The sequence below is a fragment of the Lissotriton helveticus genome, chromosome 9 (assembly GCF_964261635.1).
Source record: "Lissotriton helveticus chromosome 9, aLisHel1.1, whole genome shotgun sequence".
Lineage (NCBI taxonomy): Eukaryota > Metazoa > Chordata > Amphibia > Caudata > Salamandridae > Lissotriton > Lissotriton helveticus.
In genome coordinates, this window is record NC_136070.1 from 774,395,635 (window position 1) to 774,414,364 (window position 18,730).

Genomic DNA, 18,730 nt, shown 5'->3' on the forward strand with positions numbered 1-18,730 from the left:
GGGAGGGTGTAGGGGAGGGGACAAGGAGCGACACGGAGGGCAGAGGGTCGATGTTAGCAATGGAGAGAGAGCAGGGTCCTGACAGTTGGAGCTACTTCATCTGATGCACTTTCCATGTTCTATGGGGGGGAAGAGACCCCTGTTACGTTTGACGCTTGGATCCAGTCTTGGCTTTTATCTGACATAAGCTGCCAGTTTGGGATTTTAAAACTTTACCTTGTTCCCAAAATATGCAAATTGCAGGTATCTGGGTGAAGATGTCCACAGGACACAGGGATGGCCACCTAGCAGCTCAGTTAGTCATTACGTTTTGGCACCACTGCTCGTACAGGCAATAGCGTTGTAGGCACGTCTCTCCACATACCCATGTTATCTTTAAGATGCCCGTCAGAAATGTCTAGCTCCTTACTGGGTGCCTTACTGGCAGTAACTCATGCAGCCAAAACTAGCGTTTTAGTCACTAGCCCATTGTTTCTGTTAATTATTACGTTGCTACAAAAATGGTAGGTACATTGTGATTAAGATTATATTTAGTTAATAGACCATCCCTTAAAAATTCAACCATCACAAAACTACTTTAAAATGTTTTTCACTGTAGAAATAAAATGTCATATTGCATATACTACATCATTATATTTCAGTTCACCATCAAATTTCATAGCCTCTTTACAGGTAAAACAATTGCATTTTAAAAACAAGCATTGAAAATGCAATAGGTCTCGCCTTTGATTAAGTTAAAGCCATTTGCTCTGCTAATGGTATTGTATAGCAAAGCAAATTGCTTTAACTTAATGAAAGGCGAGACCTATTGCATTTTAATGGTTGTTTTATATTACTATGAAACATTAAGTCAATGTTTTTTTTCCATTTCAATTAAGCCAATCACTTATTAATGTTTTATGAAGCATGTTTCTTCACTTTAATTTTCTCCAATTTAAACAAATGGCAGTATTTCTCTGTATATAAATATGGCTACTTGTCTACAAGCCACTGGGAGCAAGAGGCCTGATGTCTGTAAATGTGACACTTGGAAATGGAATCAAATTTAGATGATGAGTTTTATGAAACCATATGAACAGTTAGTTAACTCTTAAGTTTAATGTTCCCCCATTTCAAAGTGTCGCCTTTACACACCACAGGCATCTTGCTCCCAGTGAGTGGTAGACAAGGTGCCATATTTATAACTGAAAAATACTGATATTATTTTCTGGACATGTTTGCAGAACGGTTTCAGCACTTTTTCATATTTCTCCCATTTAAAAAAAATGGTTATATGTTTGTATTATACATGTAACAGTGTCACATGACTAAAAAAGGCATTCCACTGCCAAAAGTACATACAACCCAGATTCTCAGTCACCCATACACATTATCCCATTTGTATGCACACATGTTCATACATCCCCAAAGACCAAGCGCTCACTGACACACTTGGCAGTCCTGTCATTGTGCCCCTAGTCAAAGTATTTTGTTCAAACCGTATTATCTGGTTCTATGAGCATTGGGCTTAGTCAATGGAGCTGGGTGTGAGGGTGTCTGGTAACAATATACGAGTTGCTTAGCCTTCAGTAGATCACAATGATGATTTTCAACGATCGGAAGTAGCTCTCACTACAGAAAAGGTTGGAGACCCTTGCTAAAAGTCATGAAATGAGCAGTGCTGCTTTATTTAATATGCAGACTCTGAGATTGACTTGGCTTTAGCTCTGAAAGCTATTTTAAGGGTGCTGGCGAGATACCAGTGGTTCTTGAGCTACTTATTGGACACCCAAAGAAATGACAGTTTTGTAGAAAACAGGTGTCCTATTAGGGCCACCTGATTTTTAAAGGGGATAGTAGAATATTACCCAAACGTATTTGTGCAATAACCCAACACCCTGATCCCACGATACAACATGAAGTACGTTAATTTCTAAGGGTATTGCAGGCAAAGAATACCAAATTATTCCCTCATTTCTAAACCTTTACAAGACCTGACACACAACGATGTTAATGTTCCTGTCCCCTGGCGGTACATAAATCAGGAACATTTTCACACTATTAAAAAGACTCTCTGTGAGAGTCTCCAGCATTTTGGATTCCAGATAACACTAAAGTGCTCCACCTCTTTACACATGAACAAGAAGGATGTGCCCTTGCAGTACTCACACCGGAACATGGAGGTCTTGAGAGACCCTGCACATATCTGTCTGCAATATTAGGCACTGTAGCCTGAGCACTTCCCAAATGTCTGAGGACAGCAGCGGAAGTTGCAGTAGAACAAAGTGAGAGTTTGGTTTTAGGAAATACATTGAATGTGTATGTACCTCACTCTGCTAAATAAAACTTGTACAGAGTATTTGACCAATGCCAGACTATGTCATTTACAGAGATATTAACTTTCTAGTTTTCCAGCGTCAAAGTTCTTTTCCTATGCACAGCTGTCAAAGATGCAACGGAGCCGGATGGTCGAAAAAACTATCTGTAGTGCAATCTGTGCCCTGGTGCATTGTGGGTTTTGAGGGGGATATCACAAGTCACCTTGAAACCAAAACCCCTTCTTCAAAGAAAAACAATCTGCAATATTCCAACTCCGACATAAGAGAGCAGGAGATTGCATAGCAGGTCTAACTACAAATCCTGCAAACATGTACTTCTCAAACAAAGTCTCCTGCTCAAATTCCAGAACCTTTCTCCACCTGAAAAGACATTTACTCTTGGTCTTTACAGATTTACATCTCTCACAGTTTTCAGGTTGGGAAACGAACTACAAAAGATGATTTAATACCAACAAACTTGCTAATGAATCTGTGTTCACTACCTTTTACAGGAAATCTTGCAAGAAAAACCCCCTAACCTGCCGAGTGTACAAATTTACCTTCACTTATGTATGGCATAACTTAAAATGTGAAGAAAGAAATAAATAAATCAGGATTTATAAAGTGTGGCTAATCACTCGATAGGGTATCCAGGCGCTTGCAGGCCCCTGAATATTTATTCGAACAGAAAGGTCTTGAGGGATATACAGAATTCCAGAAGTGAGGTGATTGTCCAGAGCTGCTTGGGGAAGCCGTTCCAGGTCTTTGCTGCAATGTGGGAGAAGGAGCGTCCTCCATTTCTGCTTCGGTAGATGCGGTGAGTGTAGGCAAGTGAAAGGGAGACACTGCGTAGTCTTTGACGCTTGGTGGAAGTTCAGGCAGTGGTTAATGTAGGCAGGTCCTTGGTTGTGTAGAGTGTTGTGTGCGTGGGTCAGCAGCTTGAATTGGCAATTCTTCTTTACGGGAATCCAGTGGACTTTTCTGAGGTGGGTTGTGATGTGAGTTTGTCGGGAAAGGCAGCGGATGAGGTTGGCTGTGACATTCTGTATGGTATCAAGTCTCTGTAGGAGGTGTGCGGTGATTCCTATGTAGAGAGCGCTGCTGTAGTCCAGTCGGCTGGTGATGACAGCCTATGTAATGGTGTGTCTTGTGTGTAGGGTAGCCACTTGCAGATCTTCCGTAGCATGCACACAGTGAGGAAGCAGGCAGAGAAGGCATGTAGATCTGTGATTTCATGGTGAGCTTGTTGTCAATAATGATTGCGAGATTTATGGCCTGGTCAGAGGGAGTGAGTGAGGTTCCAGGTCTGATGGCCACCAGGAGTCTTCGAATGTTTTCATGATGTTGCTAAAGATCAATACTTCAGCCTTGTTTGTGTTCAGCTGCAGGCAGTTGTTCTTCATCCAGTCGGCGATGCTTGCCATGCATTTGTGAAAGTAGGTTCTGGTTGTGGTGGGGTAGTCGGTGAGTGAGAGGATGAGTTGGGTGTCATCCACGTAGGAAATTATGTTGAGACAATGGGATCTGACGACGTTGGCCAGTTGTGTCATATATGCGCTACAGAGCATGGGGCATACGGATGAGCCCTGGGGGGACACTGCAGGTGATCTCCTTAGGTTCGGCGGTGGAAGGTGGATTCTCTGGGCTCTTCTAGTGAGGAAGGTGATCCATCTGAGCACGTCCCCTTGGATGCTGATGTGGTGGAGTCTTTTGATCAGTGTGTGGTGGAATACAGTGTCAAACGTTGCTCAGAGGTCGAGGAGGATCCAAGCTGCTGTTTCTCTGCATTAGAGGAGGGTTCGGATGCCGTTGGTGGATGCGATCCGGGCGGTTTCATTGCTGTGATTGCTGCAGAAGCCAGATTGGAAGGCATCAAGTAGCTGGTTCTGCTCTGGGTGTGTCATGAGTTGCTTGTTGATAATCTTTTCCAGTACCTTCGCTGGGAATGGGAGCAGGCAGATTGGGCGGTAGATTTTTTAGAGAGGAGGTTTCAGGTGGTCAGTGTGAGGTTGTGTCAGTTGCAGTGATGGCGTATCTGTCAAGGAAGTCCGTAGGTGTGGTTTGAACTTTCTGTATAGGGTTGCGATGTTGATGTGGAAGAGGTCAGTGAGGTTGTCACACAGCTCCTGTGAGGGTGTGATGTTTTCACTGGCAGCCACATTAGAGAATTCCTTAACAATGTTGAGAAGTTCCTTGGTGTTGTTGTTGCTGGTTTTGATGCTTGCAGCTAGGGCTGTCTTCTTTGTTGCCCTCATCAGGCAGTGATAGAATTTGAGAAAGGTCTTGAAAGCTGCCCTGTCGGAGATGTCCTTGCTGGCACGCCATCTCCTCTCCAGCTGTTTGTTTTCTCATTCGCTGTTCTGATTTTTTGGGTGAACCAACTGGCCGTTTTGGAGGAATTTCTCTAGATGTTATTCTTGCTAGGGATGATGCTGTGAGCGCAATTGGTGATCCAGGCATTGAAGTTCCTTACTCCCTGTTCGAGGTTGATGGCGGTAGCGGGTTTGTGGTGCTGATGTGGACGATGAAGTGATTGGTCCATGTGAGTTCTGTGACAAGGCTGTATTTGACCCAGATGCTGGATGTGAAAATAGGGTCCAGAACGTGTGTCCTAGGTCGTGGACGGCCTGCGTCAATCCGAGCTCTTCATACTGTCGATTATATGTGCAGTGTTGCTGTTGTTGTCGATGAGGAAATTTGGGTCAAGAGGAAGATGTAGTCCTTGGAGTCTAGGCTAGGGACGCAATGAAGTCTGCAATGATGGGCCTGGGGGTCGGTATGCGAGGGTGCCTCTTGTTCTGTTATCCATGTGGCGCTTGAAGTTGAGATGTTTCATGGGGGTGGTGGTGTTTTCGATGGTAGTGATGCACTGTATGATCTCTTTGTGGATGTTGGCTGTTCCTCTTCCCGGCTTATTGGTGCGGTCCTTATGTGTGAGATTATATCCGTCGGGGATTGCTGTGGCAATGTCTAGGGTGGATGTGGGGTTGAGCAGGGTCTTGGTGAGGAAGTCGGTCAGGTGCGAGAGTGGCAATGAGGTTCCATAATTCTGTGAAATGCTTGCATAGTGAGCGTGTGTTGAGAAGGGCGCATGCGAGTCAGTGTTTTTGTTCAAGTCGTGCTGTGGTAGGTTCGGTGTGGGGCCGGTGTGTATGCTGTGGCACGTGAATGGGTGCAGATGAAAGGTCCTACTGTGGAGCTTGTGTCAGCGCAGTGGCAGTGCTTGTTGCGCAGTCATGACTCAAGGGTGTAGTGCTCGGCGAAAGTGTATCTCTTGGGGGTGAGGGGGCCAGGGGTCGTACTGCAGGGCATGGCCGTGCACAGACAGGCTTGCCTTTGGCACGCCCGCTGCACACATCTTTTACACAGTTGTGCTGCGGCCTGCATTATGAAGATCCTGGGGTGGGCAGGGTTTCCGTTGGCAGCAAGAACGGTGAGTAGGAAAACCCAGGCAGGAAAACCCATCCAGCAGAAGCGTTACTGGATCAGTCTCGAAGAAGCAGGACCTGGAGAGCACAGGCAAGTGGCAGGCTAGGTGTCAAGGTGCCTACTGATGCAGTTGCACTGCAACCTTGTGAGCCGACATCCCGACAAACCCAACCTGAATACCGCCCTACCCCAACCTTACCTCTTGCGCTACCCCCGGGACTGTGTCCCCGGCCTCAGAACGCCAGCATAAGGACCCGACTCAACACGCCATCAAGAGCCCAGAGAGTCACGCCCTTCTTTTCCCCACAGGGACCAACCAGAACATCGGGCCAGACGGACTTAAATCTCGCGGACCCCGGAAGCCCCACCCCTATGGCAGCGACAGCACAGGATAAAAGAGGGAACCAGGAAGTGAAAGGTGTCGGAGATTTGTGGCAGGAACCTCGGACTGGTGGTCGTGAAGGAGAAGGAGCAGGAGACGGAGAGCAGACGGGTGAAGCAGACGAGTGGAGCGAAGAGTGGTGGAGTCCACAGGAGGTGGCTGTAGAGCGGCCGTAACTCAACGGGAGAGTTACGGCGGACCGCGTGAGTGCCTTTATCCTCACTATTTTTCTACTCGCTAGGAGTCCCCTGTAAAGTCCTTGTATAATATTCCCCTTCTCTTTAGTATCACGTCCCCTGCACTGTATGATAATTGTATAGCACTGCACTGTGTGCCCCGCCGTTTCCTTCACGCCCCGACCGACCACTCTTTCTTCTCCCCGCCCCGTACTCCTTCCTCCCGGTACCTTCCTTTCCTCACTGTCTCTTTTCCGCTCCTTCCCCACACGCCCCGGGTGACGGTGACTGTTGCTGAGATCCTTAAACTAGGATAGGACTAACGGTCCCTTGTTTTCTCTTTTGCTCCCTGCCCTCCGTGGATACACCACGTCACCGGAACCGCCGTTGGAGCCGCCGAAGACCACAAGCTGCAACGCAGACCCGGCGTGGATCCAGTACCCTGACGCCCTCCTTGTTTTCCCTGTGTTCTACTTCTGTGACACTGCAATAAATCCCTACTATAGCACACTACATACGGCCTCCTCGCTTGCTTTTCCGGCCCGCTGCACACCCCGTCTCACAAACCTGCATTAAGTAGATTCTTCGTTGGGCAGGGCTTCTGTTGAAGGGAAGAAATGTGAGTGGGAAAGCCCAGGCAGCAGCAGTGTTACTGGATCAGTCTGGAACAAGCAGGAACTGGAGACCACAGGCAAGTGTTAGGCTAGGTGTCTAGGAGCCTGCTCAGATTTTCAAGGGTAAAACTCCACCATTGCGATTTTTGTAAATCAGGCACAAGATTTTTCGGTTGTAAATAATGCAAAGACAGCTGCATGACTTAAGGCGCCCGCTGCACTTATCAGTGTGCACATGGTAGGTCTCAGCATCCAAGATATTTCAAATGGTTAGTGGATCACTGTACCCAGTATTAAACCTGCAAGTCACAGGTTTGAATCATCATAAGAAAGCTCAGCGGACTAGGGTTTATTGCAAAGATCCAAGAGAAGTTGCATTTCACAAATTCCAGTTCTATTAAGATATTTCATTGAGTTAGTTACTAATTGTACAGGCCTGCATGTAATGTGCAAAGTGTTATTTACCCTGCCCAAATTTTAGACATTTTAAAATCTGCTGGAGTGCTTCCCACTTAAAGCCATATTTGTTACATACTCCCAAACAAATACATTACACGAAGTGCAGACTGGGGCCTTATCTCCCAAGTACAATGAAGCTCCTTTATTTTAAACATTAACGATTTACTGTATGGGAACCTGGTCATGTGTGGAGGGAAATATTTTGAACTATAGGACCCTGGAAATCGGAGTGTTCGTGTGGTTGTCATGGCCAGGACTCCCATAGTTAAAGCTTTGGAATAAAGAAAGTGGTTCTTCTGTAATTTCTGTACAACTGCTTTTCTCCTGGCCGTTCTGTTTGCTTTCAATAGATCCTTTGTACAGAATTGTAATCATTTTATAATATAAAATAACATAATGTGTGTTAAATAACGTGAGCCCATGTGATGCTGAAACAAAGACTAATCAAGAAGTGCATCCAGAGTAACAGGGACAAATTCTGGTTTCCCAATTATAAAGCAAGTTTCTTTCTAAGACGACTCCAAGTACCAGTACAAAATTATGTATTCGCATTGGGGCAGAAAGAAAAGTGGATTCAGTTAAAGCTGATTGCTTGGCGTGATGGTTGCAAACATATTTTTGTGCTCACTGTTTGCAATTGTCATTTTCAGGAGTGTAGAACATCTAATTGAAGGGCGGGGCATGCAACTGAAGCAAACAACCTTCTCAATCCAAATAACTAACATATTCACCACTCTAATTACTTTCATATTTTCACTATACTAATTTACCGCTATTCCTTTAAGAGTTCCAGAGTAGTGTGCTTCTCTCCGAAAAAGCGCTGCGAGGCCTCATCAGGGGTAGTAAGCGCTATATAAATGCAATTACAATACAATACAATACAACGCAGGGTTGAGAATGATTTCTGAATAAGTACTGCAGCAACCACAAAAAAAGTCTACCCACTTAAGGCTCCATTCCTTGTGCCCAAATAAAAGATCGAAGTAATGATAATTTATCTCATAGAAAATTCACAGAGCTCTATAGAGTCTGATCTTTTACCCAATAATCTACCAGCAAACAGCATATTCGCAATCAAATTGAGAAAGCATGGTAAAGTGGCACTTTGGGGATTTACAAAGGGCATGCAATCAGAAAAACACTAGACAGTAGTGTGCATGCTTACAACAGAAAAGTCCATCTGCCCTGGTACACCCCAGGTAATCTGGTGTCAAAAAGTGTTCCACAAAGACATCCTAAATTTCTTGACGTAAGGCTCTAAATTTATGATAATTATAGGTAGTTTTCTGGTCGAACATTCAAAAAGTGTAGGGACAGAGAAAGGTATCCTTAGCGAGGATCGATGCATTATGCATAGTGTGAACAGCGTGAGTAATGCAAATGCCACTAAAATAATCCTGACACACTTGTGCCGTCACATTCTTTGGTGAATTTAGACAAGCATTCGCTAAGGGCAAAGGAAGATCAAGTTCAACAGGATCGTCCTACTAGAGAGATGGGTGGGGAATGTGCTAAAAATTCCAAGGAAATTATGTGTCACTCCAACAACAACGCAGTCATCACTTTTAGGAAAACCATGTATGGCTCTGCCCCAGACAAGCACGTAGGTTTACATTTGAGGTACCAGCGCAACCGCCTCAAATTCAACAAAACCAAGCCTTACATAGACTACCTAAACAGACCCCCCAGGATATAGCGGCCTGGATTAGCAAATTTAGCGGCACAAAAATGGAAATTTAGCGGCACAAATATGGAAATTTAGCGGCAATTTTGCGGCATTTTATTTGGCCATTTTTCCTACAACAAACAGAGATATCTTATTTTTTTTTTAGTTATTTAACAACATGAAGCTCTGTATGTATACTAATGTAAGCATTCCTCCCTAGAAACACTCTTGATTGTGGGTTTAAGTAATTACCTTTTCCTACAGCTTGACAGTTACACGAAATTAATGTCCACAATGTAGTGGTAAAGCTCTGGTTTAGGGGTTACTTTTTGTTAAAACCTCCTGAACTCCTAATTGCATATATTGGGAATTTTTGGAAGACGATAAACGACAGAATTAACTGCACAAGATGCGTTTTTTTCAAGAAATTATTTTTTTACATTTTCTGTTTTCGGGATTATCAACTTTGACTATTATTTTGCTCTTCCCTTTGGTGTATTTTGCCTGCCAAAGAAAGCACAAATCCACCGGCTCCCAGAGGTTCATCTTTCCATGCTTGCCCACTCCAAGCTGTTGCTGCATCCTGCCAGTGAAGAAAAAGTTTGGCCCAGTCACTAAGAAACCTTCGGTTTGAGCTAGTGTCTGCAGAGGTCATTCTTTCAACCTGCTTTATTCTGGCCACGAGGATACGGTTTAAAAAAACGCTTTGCTTTTGTGGATTAAACTTCTTCATTATGCGTGCCAGAAAGAATGCTCACTGGAATTTTGATGTTTTAGCCTGGGGCTTTCTGGACAGTCCAGACGGGCCCGGGCAGATAGCAGAAGGGTTAAAAAAAAAATCACGTTTGCCTCATTTCTTTGCCAAGAATGATACAGACCGAAGCAGACAGTGAGGAGATAAAAAGACAGCCAGGTAGGCAGCTAGAGACAAATATAAACACAGATAGACAGCCGAAGATAGATTTCGCTATTTAAAAAAAAAAAAAGCCCCATGTTAGCATTGGCTGCACATGTTGTATTCCCGCCTGGCCTTCCTCACACAGGTCAGCGAACAATCGCCCTTTCTTTCCCATTGACCCTCGGCTCCAGGGGAGAGGGCAGGGCCTCGCCCCTGTCACCGGGTCTCCAGCGGGGAGCCAGACGCGCGAGGGCACTTCAAAGCCCGTCACAGTGAGCTGCTAATGCCCCATTAAGCCTGGAAAGCTATTCTTTTGTTTTTCTGTGTCCTTCCCAGACCGCCCCAATAAACAACTTAAGTGGCCCCAGACCACCCAGGATATAGCACCTTTGTAAAAATGCCGCGATTTCACCAAAAGTGCCGATTTCGCGGGCACTATCGTAAAAATCGCTGCATTTTTACAAAAGGGCCGATTTCGCGGCAAATCGCGAAATCGCGATATCCTGGCGGGTCTGCCTAAACAAAATGAAAAGCTGTCCGTCGTTTTGCATTCAGCAAATCCTCAAGAACGTTTTCCCCTAAACCTGCCAAATTTGTTAGACCTGGCTTGGGCAGTGCCGAATCAATATTGGATAACAATTTCTATAAACATTTGGCTTCGTGTATTTCACATTTTAACCAACAACTATGGAGAGAAAAAATATAATGTGGGAAAGTGTTGCCAAAAATATTACAGTTTTGATTTACTTTTGTGTATTTTTAGTTCACTCTTTTATTGTGCATTTCTATTCTGGATGTTTATCAAACCCTTTCATGCGCTCCCCATCAAAGACTTTCAAAGATAGAGCTTAAGTCAGGTTATAGTGGACAGTATTCTTCTACATATGCTGAATCAAGATGGCTGAATTTGCCACATACACAGTTGATATGATTAAATGAATTGAAAAGCGTCTGCTTCTTCTCTTTGTTTGTCGAGATTTGTATTGCTGTACCACACTGCTTTTTTAGGGGTTAAATTCACAATGTCCCTTTTTTAGCTTTACTGGTGCTCTCTAACCCCAGACTTTTGATGACTTATTCAATTAAGTAGAGTTTGGGATATATATATATCTAGATATATATCTATATATATTCCAAGGTTCTTTGTTGAAGTTGCCCCCCCTGACCCGAGGGCATGGACGAAAACAGGACAGCAGGTTGTAAGTAGTCCTTTTATTTAATTTTCAACCAACGACAGTGCAACAAAGAGACCTACGTGTTTCGGCCGGAGACTTCAGCAGGGTCATGGATATATATATATATATATATATATATATATATATATATATATATATATATATATATATATATATATATATATATATATATATATATATATATATATATATATATATATATATATATATATATATATATATATATATATATATATATATATATATATATATATATATATATATATATATATATATATATATATATATATATATATATATATATATATATATATATATATATATTACCTACTGGCGGTCGCCAGTAGGTATATATAGTTAGGATTTTTTCCCTATGGGATTTTTGAAAATTCTATGTCTAATAACTTTGGCGTTTGTGGACGGAATTGGCTGAAATTTTCAGGAAAATGGCACATTTTGTTTCTGAGCAGCCCTTGAAAATTTGGGGGGGGTTCGTCAAGGGGGGGCCGAGAAAAAAGGGGGGTCCCAAAACGTGTTTTTAACATTGAGTTTTCCATAGGGCGGTTGGCCTCACTTTTAGCCCGAAGGGCTGAATGGATTTGCACGAAACTTGGCAAAATTGTAGGGACTGGTAGCCCGATGTGCCTTTTGTAGGTCTCAATATATGTGCTTCAGTGGATTTTGAGAAATTAACGTTCAAAAAAAGATATATATCTGTAACAGCGGACCGGGCAGCGCTCCAGTTCGCGTACTTTTCGCGCAACGGAGCTTTGTGAAGCGAAGCTGATTGGTTCTCCGGCGTCTGTAAACATTCCAAACAGTCCGTAGCGGCCGCCATCTTGTCTCTCGGTAGGATCGAGAGACAAGAGGAGGCCAAAGCGAAGGGGCAAATGACCATAAGGGGGCATAGTAGATTCTCGCTGATGCCCTAGGTTTGATGTGGAGGTTTTAAAAGGGCCCCGCGGGGCAAAAAAAAAAATAATAATAATAATAATCGAACGGCTGAATGGATTTGCACGAAACTTGGCAAAATTGTAGGGACTGGTAGCCCGATGTGCCTTTGCTAGGTCTCAATATATGTGCTCCAGTGGATTTTGAGAAATTAACGTTCAAAAAAAGCTATATATCTGTAACAGCGCTCCGCTTCGGAGCTTTGCGAAGCTGATTGGTTCTTCGGCGTCTGTAAACATTCCAAACAGTCCGTAGCGGCCGCCATCTTGTCTCTCGGTAGGATCGAGAGACAAGAGGAGGCCAAAGCGAAGGGGCAAATGACCATAAGGGGGCATAGTAGATCGTCCCTGACCCCCTAGGTTTGATGTGGAGGCTTTAAAAGGGTCTCGCAGGGCAAAAAAAAAATATATCGTTTTTTTAGTTTTTTTGCGTGGAGTGCGCCCGGTTCGCGAACCGGGAAGCGTTCTGGGGAGCGTACTTTCTTGAAAATTAGTGAAAAAAGTTAGAGTAAAATAATAATTGTGAGTGATCAGATGTAGGGTAGCTCTGAGAAGAGCTTTTGGGTTTATGGTACATTTAGGTACTTATAAGTAGGTCATGCAAAAACGTGTTGCACACCTATTTTTAAACAATTTTCTCTTCTTTTTGTTGAACAAAATATTCATCTCATGCGTGCTCACTTAAGACGTGCTAAACCCACAACTTCACGTGTAGAATTAAACCATCAAACAATATGAGGCAACTTTTTGCCTCAACATCAGTGGCGACAGCTTTTTCAATTTTGCAATTGCATCCATTTTTTAAACTCATCCATTTTTTCCACAAACTTCTTTGGTCATCTTAAACATCTTCTGTTTTTTATCATCCTCATTCTTTTAACACCTCCAGCAAGACCGCATTTTTTCTGGGTTTCTCATGTTACTGCGGGCCATCCGAACCTCTATCCAATAACACGTACTTAGGCGTGGTTCATTAAAAAGCAGTTTATTGGCCCAATGCATTTCGGACCCCACGGGTCCTTCGTCAGGGGAAAACTGTAAAAACGATCAAACACACTAATCAGTAGATGCACAAATGTGTATTACAAAATGTTATACAACCAACGTCATATGTTACACTAATCACCACTCCTAGTTTAGATTTCTTAATAGCGATTGGCCTCCCTGCTTCTGTGGCTCCTTTCTCCCCTATCCCTTTCCATCTCCTATCCTGTCCCGCTGTCCCACCATGTTTTGCAGACCCTTCTCCCCTATTACTCTTCACAACCGAAATGCTCAAAACCATGCTCTGAACACTTTTTACCTTCGCGCTGTAGCAATCCTAATTAACCAATCAACACCCTCACTCTCTCTATTGGACTCCTATGTTAACAAGTCCCACTCTCCCTACTGCGTATTTGCACTCGATCAAAATACCTCTGCGCACTCCTAACCCTCATTTTCAGAATTCCTTCACAGTTGCCACATCGCCTACCTGCTACTCCATGTCTCCTCTCACTTCCCCGGCATAAATCGTAACGTACTGTGTCAGCCCCCATGTTTTAACCCCTCCTTATATTTGTCACTTCCTGTTACCTTCCACTACCGGAACCTCCCTCAGCCACCCGATGGTTGCAGTGGACACTGCTAATCCCATAGTGCATCATATTTTTCACCATTGCCGTCATACATTTAGTTTAATCATTTTCGGCTTCTGCGCTCAAAATTATATTTGCAAAAGTTCAGTTTCCAGTCAAAAGTTCTGTCCGTTTCATTTAGAACAAACGTGCTCAATGAACCAGAGTCTTATGTTCTTGCAAGGAGAAAGTCGAACATCCTTCTGTTATCTTCATCTTTTATATTCATGTGGGTGCAACGCGGTGGGGTTAAATCATTGAAACATCATGCAAAAACGTGTTGCACACCTATTTTTAAACAATTTTCTCTTCTTTTTGTTGAACAAAATATTCATCTCATGCGTGCTCACTTAAGACGTGCTAAACCCACAACTTCACGTGTAGAATTAAACCATCAAACAATATGAGGCAACTTTTTGCCTCAACATCAGTGGCGACAGCTTTTTCAATTTTGCAATTGCATCCATTTTTTAAACTCATCCATTTTTTCCACAAGCTTCTTTGGTCATCTTAAACATCTTCTGTTTTTTATCATCCTCATAAGTAGGTACCAATGCACAGTCTTAAATTCAGAGTGAAAATTCTGTTGCCCTCATCTGAGAAGTGAACTCCATCTCCTCTGTAGATATCTTGCATGTAGTAACGCAAGTTATTGTTGTACAGGGAGCCCATTCCATGGTCTCTCATGTAAGCTGAAACAGATTTGTTTACATGCTTCCTCGATTTCTCAATTTGTGGACAAAATTGGTTCGACCACCTCCATTTTTGTCTTTGGCATATATTTGAATATACCAAGGCAGTCTGAGGAAAAAGTGCCATCAATTGCTCAAAGGTGTCCTTTAAAAGCATTTCCAGACCTACCCCAGTCAAAGTGCCCAAATCATTACCTCCACAGTGCACAATTAACAGGTCAGGTTTTGGCAAATGCATAAAGGTTTTCACCAATGGTATCAATTGGTGACATTTTAATCCTCTGTGGCCAAACCACTTAATTTCCACATCTTGTAAATTGAGGTTAGGTAAATTCCTGTTTTCAGCGTACCTCTGAGCCCAATAGATGTAACTATGTCCAACAATCCAGACAGAAAACATGGCGAGAGAAGGTTCTCCTGCAGTCAGATGAAGTGTGGCAATGAAATGGCAGTTGAAAAAATGAGAGTGTAAAATGAAAAAAAGTGAGGAGTTTCTGTGTTAATGATGCAGTAAGAGTGATTGGTGGATTTTGATTGCTGAAAACAGAAAGTTAGGGTGCATGGATGAGTTCGTTGAAAGATGTATTTTGAGTGGCGAAGAAAAAATCATTAAATGAAAGATTGCACTGGATATGCAGGTGCACTGAGAGTTCAGAGTTCAATTGCAACATTGTTGTGTGAACTTGGAAACACCAGAGGTCTTGCAAGAGGTGGTTGCTATGCCGAAAAAGCAGAGAGGGGGCAGAGGGGGGGAAGGGTTTTGATTTGAAAAAAAGTGAGGGAAGAGTTTTGATTGGGTGACATGAGAGATATGTGTGAAGAATTACAGCATTTCTGTGCTTTTGATAGCTGCAGACTCTGGAGTGCATACCTTTTGCTCTGCTGAAGACAAATTGGTGTGTTTCTGAGACTGTTTTGAAACTCAAAGTATTTGCTAAGGTGAGAAAAGATTTCTTTAATTTAGATAGAAAATAGTGTGCTTTAAGGAGAAAATTATGAAGAAAGTTGGGTTTTTCAAATGTTGCTTTGTCTCAAGTGTTTTACAAATAGATTTTGTTTCTTTGAGAAATTGTAATTGGAGAAAATGTGAAGTATTAGTACTGACAGGGTTTTTATGTGCATAGGAGCTGTGGAGTGTTTTCAAATTATGACTTGTAAATCGTTTTTGAGAAAAAGCAATGGTTTTAATATTGATGACAAGGACATAATGGTGTCTGCTTCTTTATAAGGTAATTGAGAGTCTCTGATGTTATTTTTCCCATTTCAATGTAAGAAGTTTGTCTGTGGAGCAAATTGCTTGTAAATATGCTCCCACCTGTGCATGGCAAATTTAGATTTTGAATGTTTGCGTTACATAGGCATGTTAAAGGTGACTGAAACATGCTGCAAAGGCAATCAAAAACGCTTTTATGTGTCTTAAGGACATTATAAGTCATTTCCCCATGTGCAGTGTTTTCAAATTATGAGTTGAAAATCGTTTTTGAGGTAAAGGAATGTTTTCAAAATTTATGTGCGCCATATGCCCCCAAATTTCTTTTTCAGGGGTGCAGCAGGGTGTTCTTGAGACACCCCTGCACCCTCGGAAAAATTCGTAATTTGCGATGAGGTAATTGCTAATCGCAAATTGCACCTTCATTCCTATGGGCCTCCTGCTGCATGGAAATGAATGGGTAATTTGTAATTAGCAAATAGCTCATCGCAAACTAGGAATGGTAAAGAATCGCTATTTATTCCTTAAAGTTCGCTATTTAGGAAATGCAAAAAACTTTGATGATACATATGGCGGTTCATCTCTAACAAGATAAGAAGCATAGGGATAGATTTATGATGACTGGCGCATCACCAGGGATGTGTTAGTCATTCTGTGCCGCTGTTCCGTCACCTATGGTGTGCTGCATTTACAATGCGGCGCATCATGGGGCAAAAACAGCACAGATGCGTGACGTATCTGTGCCGTAAAGGTGGCGCATTGCTGGAGTTGTATCGCAAGTGTGATGAAGCTCCAGCAAGGCTCAGGGGTGTCCCTGTCGCAGGGTTTCTGTTCTCACACAGAACTGTGGACAGAGGATTGGAACCTCGGCGAATTAGGGTGCCCCAAAACTCACCTTAGTAATCAAAAACCCCTTAGCAAGCTAGGTACAGTGTCACATTGGATATAACAAACTCTCAATGTTTAGACAATCCAGAATATGAACTTATAGTACCTCAGGATACGTGGAACTCATGAACAGTCGGTCGTTATATATTTCTTAGAAACCAGAACATGGAGTTAAGAAGAACACATGTGTATTTGAAATGTTTATTTACTAATGCCGTCTTCTCAGGCGTAGTATCTTAGATAATAGAAGTACACATATTATCAGTAGCAAAATTACCAGCATAGTTACTAGTACATAAAAAGCGAATGGTGACAGTATGTTAACATGCTGTAAATGAATAAGAGTTAGCAACACTTATAAGCAGCCGCGGGCCGTGGAGGGAGTTACGGTGGGGCAGGGAGGCGGGGAGGGGGAGGGGCAGGGTGGAGAGGGCTCCACCCTGCCCCTCCCCCTCCCCGCCTCCCTGCCTCACCGTAACTCCCTCCACGGCCCGCGGCTGCTTATATCTGACCCTCCCTAATACACATATTATATTATTTGCTAAGAAGGTCTCTTTGTGTTGGTTTAGGGCGTGCCCATACTTTAGTGTCTTAGATTTGAAGGAATCACATCAGCATACACCAGCTCTCTCTTCATGTGAACCGCATCAAGTGTTGTGTATGTGTGTTCGGCAAAGCAATATAAACCCCGCCTCATGCCCAGAATTGGCAGAAGCTGCACTTATGTTATGAGTATGAAGTCGTGGAGATCAGACCTCATAACAATTCTGTATCGTGTTGTTCTTGAAACTTCAGCAGTCGCTGTACAGATATAGTTTAACAAGCAAAGCAGATAGTAGAGCAATAACATATTATTCTCATGTAAACCACGATGAACTACTAGGTTGAAAGCTAAAGCAACAACTAAGTGTCGTGTGCAGAAGTTGCAAAAAAGGAAAAATGGCGTTTAAACCGGTAATGAGCCCATGCTAACTTAACACGGTGTAAAGATATCCAGGATCTAGATGACACCTCCCCATGATCCGGAAACAAACTGAATAAGATAATAGAAGTGGCATCTCATGAGAGCAGATTGCAACTTTATATGTGGACGGTCCGCAAGGTAAAACATTAAAAACTAGGAAAATTTAATGCTAAAGAAAAATAAAACAGCCAACTACTTTATCGAGGCTTAAGCCAATAGGCAAGCTAAATAATAAAAACTTGACAAATAAGTCAATGAATTGTCAATGAAATGCTAGTACTCAGCATATCAAACATGAAAAAGGTCTATGACATAACTGTGTATGCAAAATAAGCTGCAACAGCCTCCAATAGGAAGTCACCGTCTTCATCCGAAAAGAGTTCAGCCATCCAATTTAAAAGCGGAAAAGAACATACGTGCTCTCCCAGCACCGGATCCTCTATCACCATCAGAGGACAGCTCGGTGGGTTTTCAAGAAAGCTCTGTTCCAAGAAAGACTGTGTTGCCGCCAGTAAATTCCAGGGACCAATTAGTCCATGCATCAATGCCACAGCCATAATCCTTTCGCCAGGACAAACCAACTCGTGAGTAATGATAGGAGTCATCAGCTGATTAAAGTCGACGTCAGGAGAAACCGGTCCGCAGAGACACAAATCAATGGCCCAATCGAAATCACAGGTCAGGCAGTGAAATACAGGCTGGACACAGGTGAAGTAGGAGAATCGAAAAGATAATCCATATGCCGTGCTTAATATCGCCAACGGCATTGTGCCATAATATTCAAGCATGCGATTGCGGAACAGCGTCAGCAGCTGCAGGGCGGGAGCTTGCACAGGAGGGACATCCATATTTAAAAATGTAAAAAAGCACAAGAGCGTCCGCTGGTAATGCAAGTAAAAATGGGAATCCACCAAGCACAGTGGAAAAAATAGAATGAAAGAAAGCAGGGATGACTCCAAAGATTTTCTCAAATGAAGTCACGAGACCACTGGTAACAACTTTAAAAAAGTGCGCCAGGCCCTTTGTGGAGGACGCGTTAAAGATAGTCCGAACCATCTTGCTGAAATGGAAAGGCAAATCTGTATTTAAAAGGGTCTGCACCTCTGTACGGGTGTTCGCTATGTGAAGCACGAAAGTTTCACGGGCCGAACTCAAGGCCACCTCTCTCTGAGACAAAAGAGCTCTTATTCTTGCCATGCCGTTGAAATCTGCTCCCAAGGTTGGTATTTGTGGCCAGATTGAAAACTCCCTATGTTCATGTGTGGGAGGAAATAGAACATTTCTGCAGCAAAT

General features: G+C 43.0%; 1 protein-coding gene and 1 long non-coding RNA gene across 3 annotated transcripts in view; one reads left to right on the forward strand and one right to left on the reverse strand.

Annotated features, from left to right (window-relative positions):
• LOC144781859 (uncharacterized) overlaps positions 1 to 6,695 on the forward strand; it is a 302,411-nt gene extending 295,716 nt beyond the window's left edge. Inside the window, exon 3 of the long non-coding RNA XR_013601077.1 lies at positions 6,036 to 6,695. This is a non-coding gene — a long non-coding RNA (uncharacterized LOC144781859). The remainder of the gene's footprint in view (positions 1 to 6,035) is intronic.
• MARK4 (microtubule affinity regulating kinase 4) overlaps positions 1 to 18,730 on the reverse strand; it is an 811,738-nt gene that overhangs the window by 645,232 nt on the left and 147,776 nt on the right. The window lies entirely within an intron of this gene.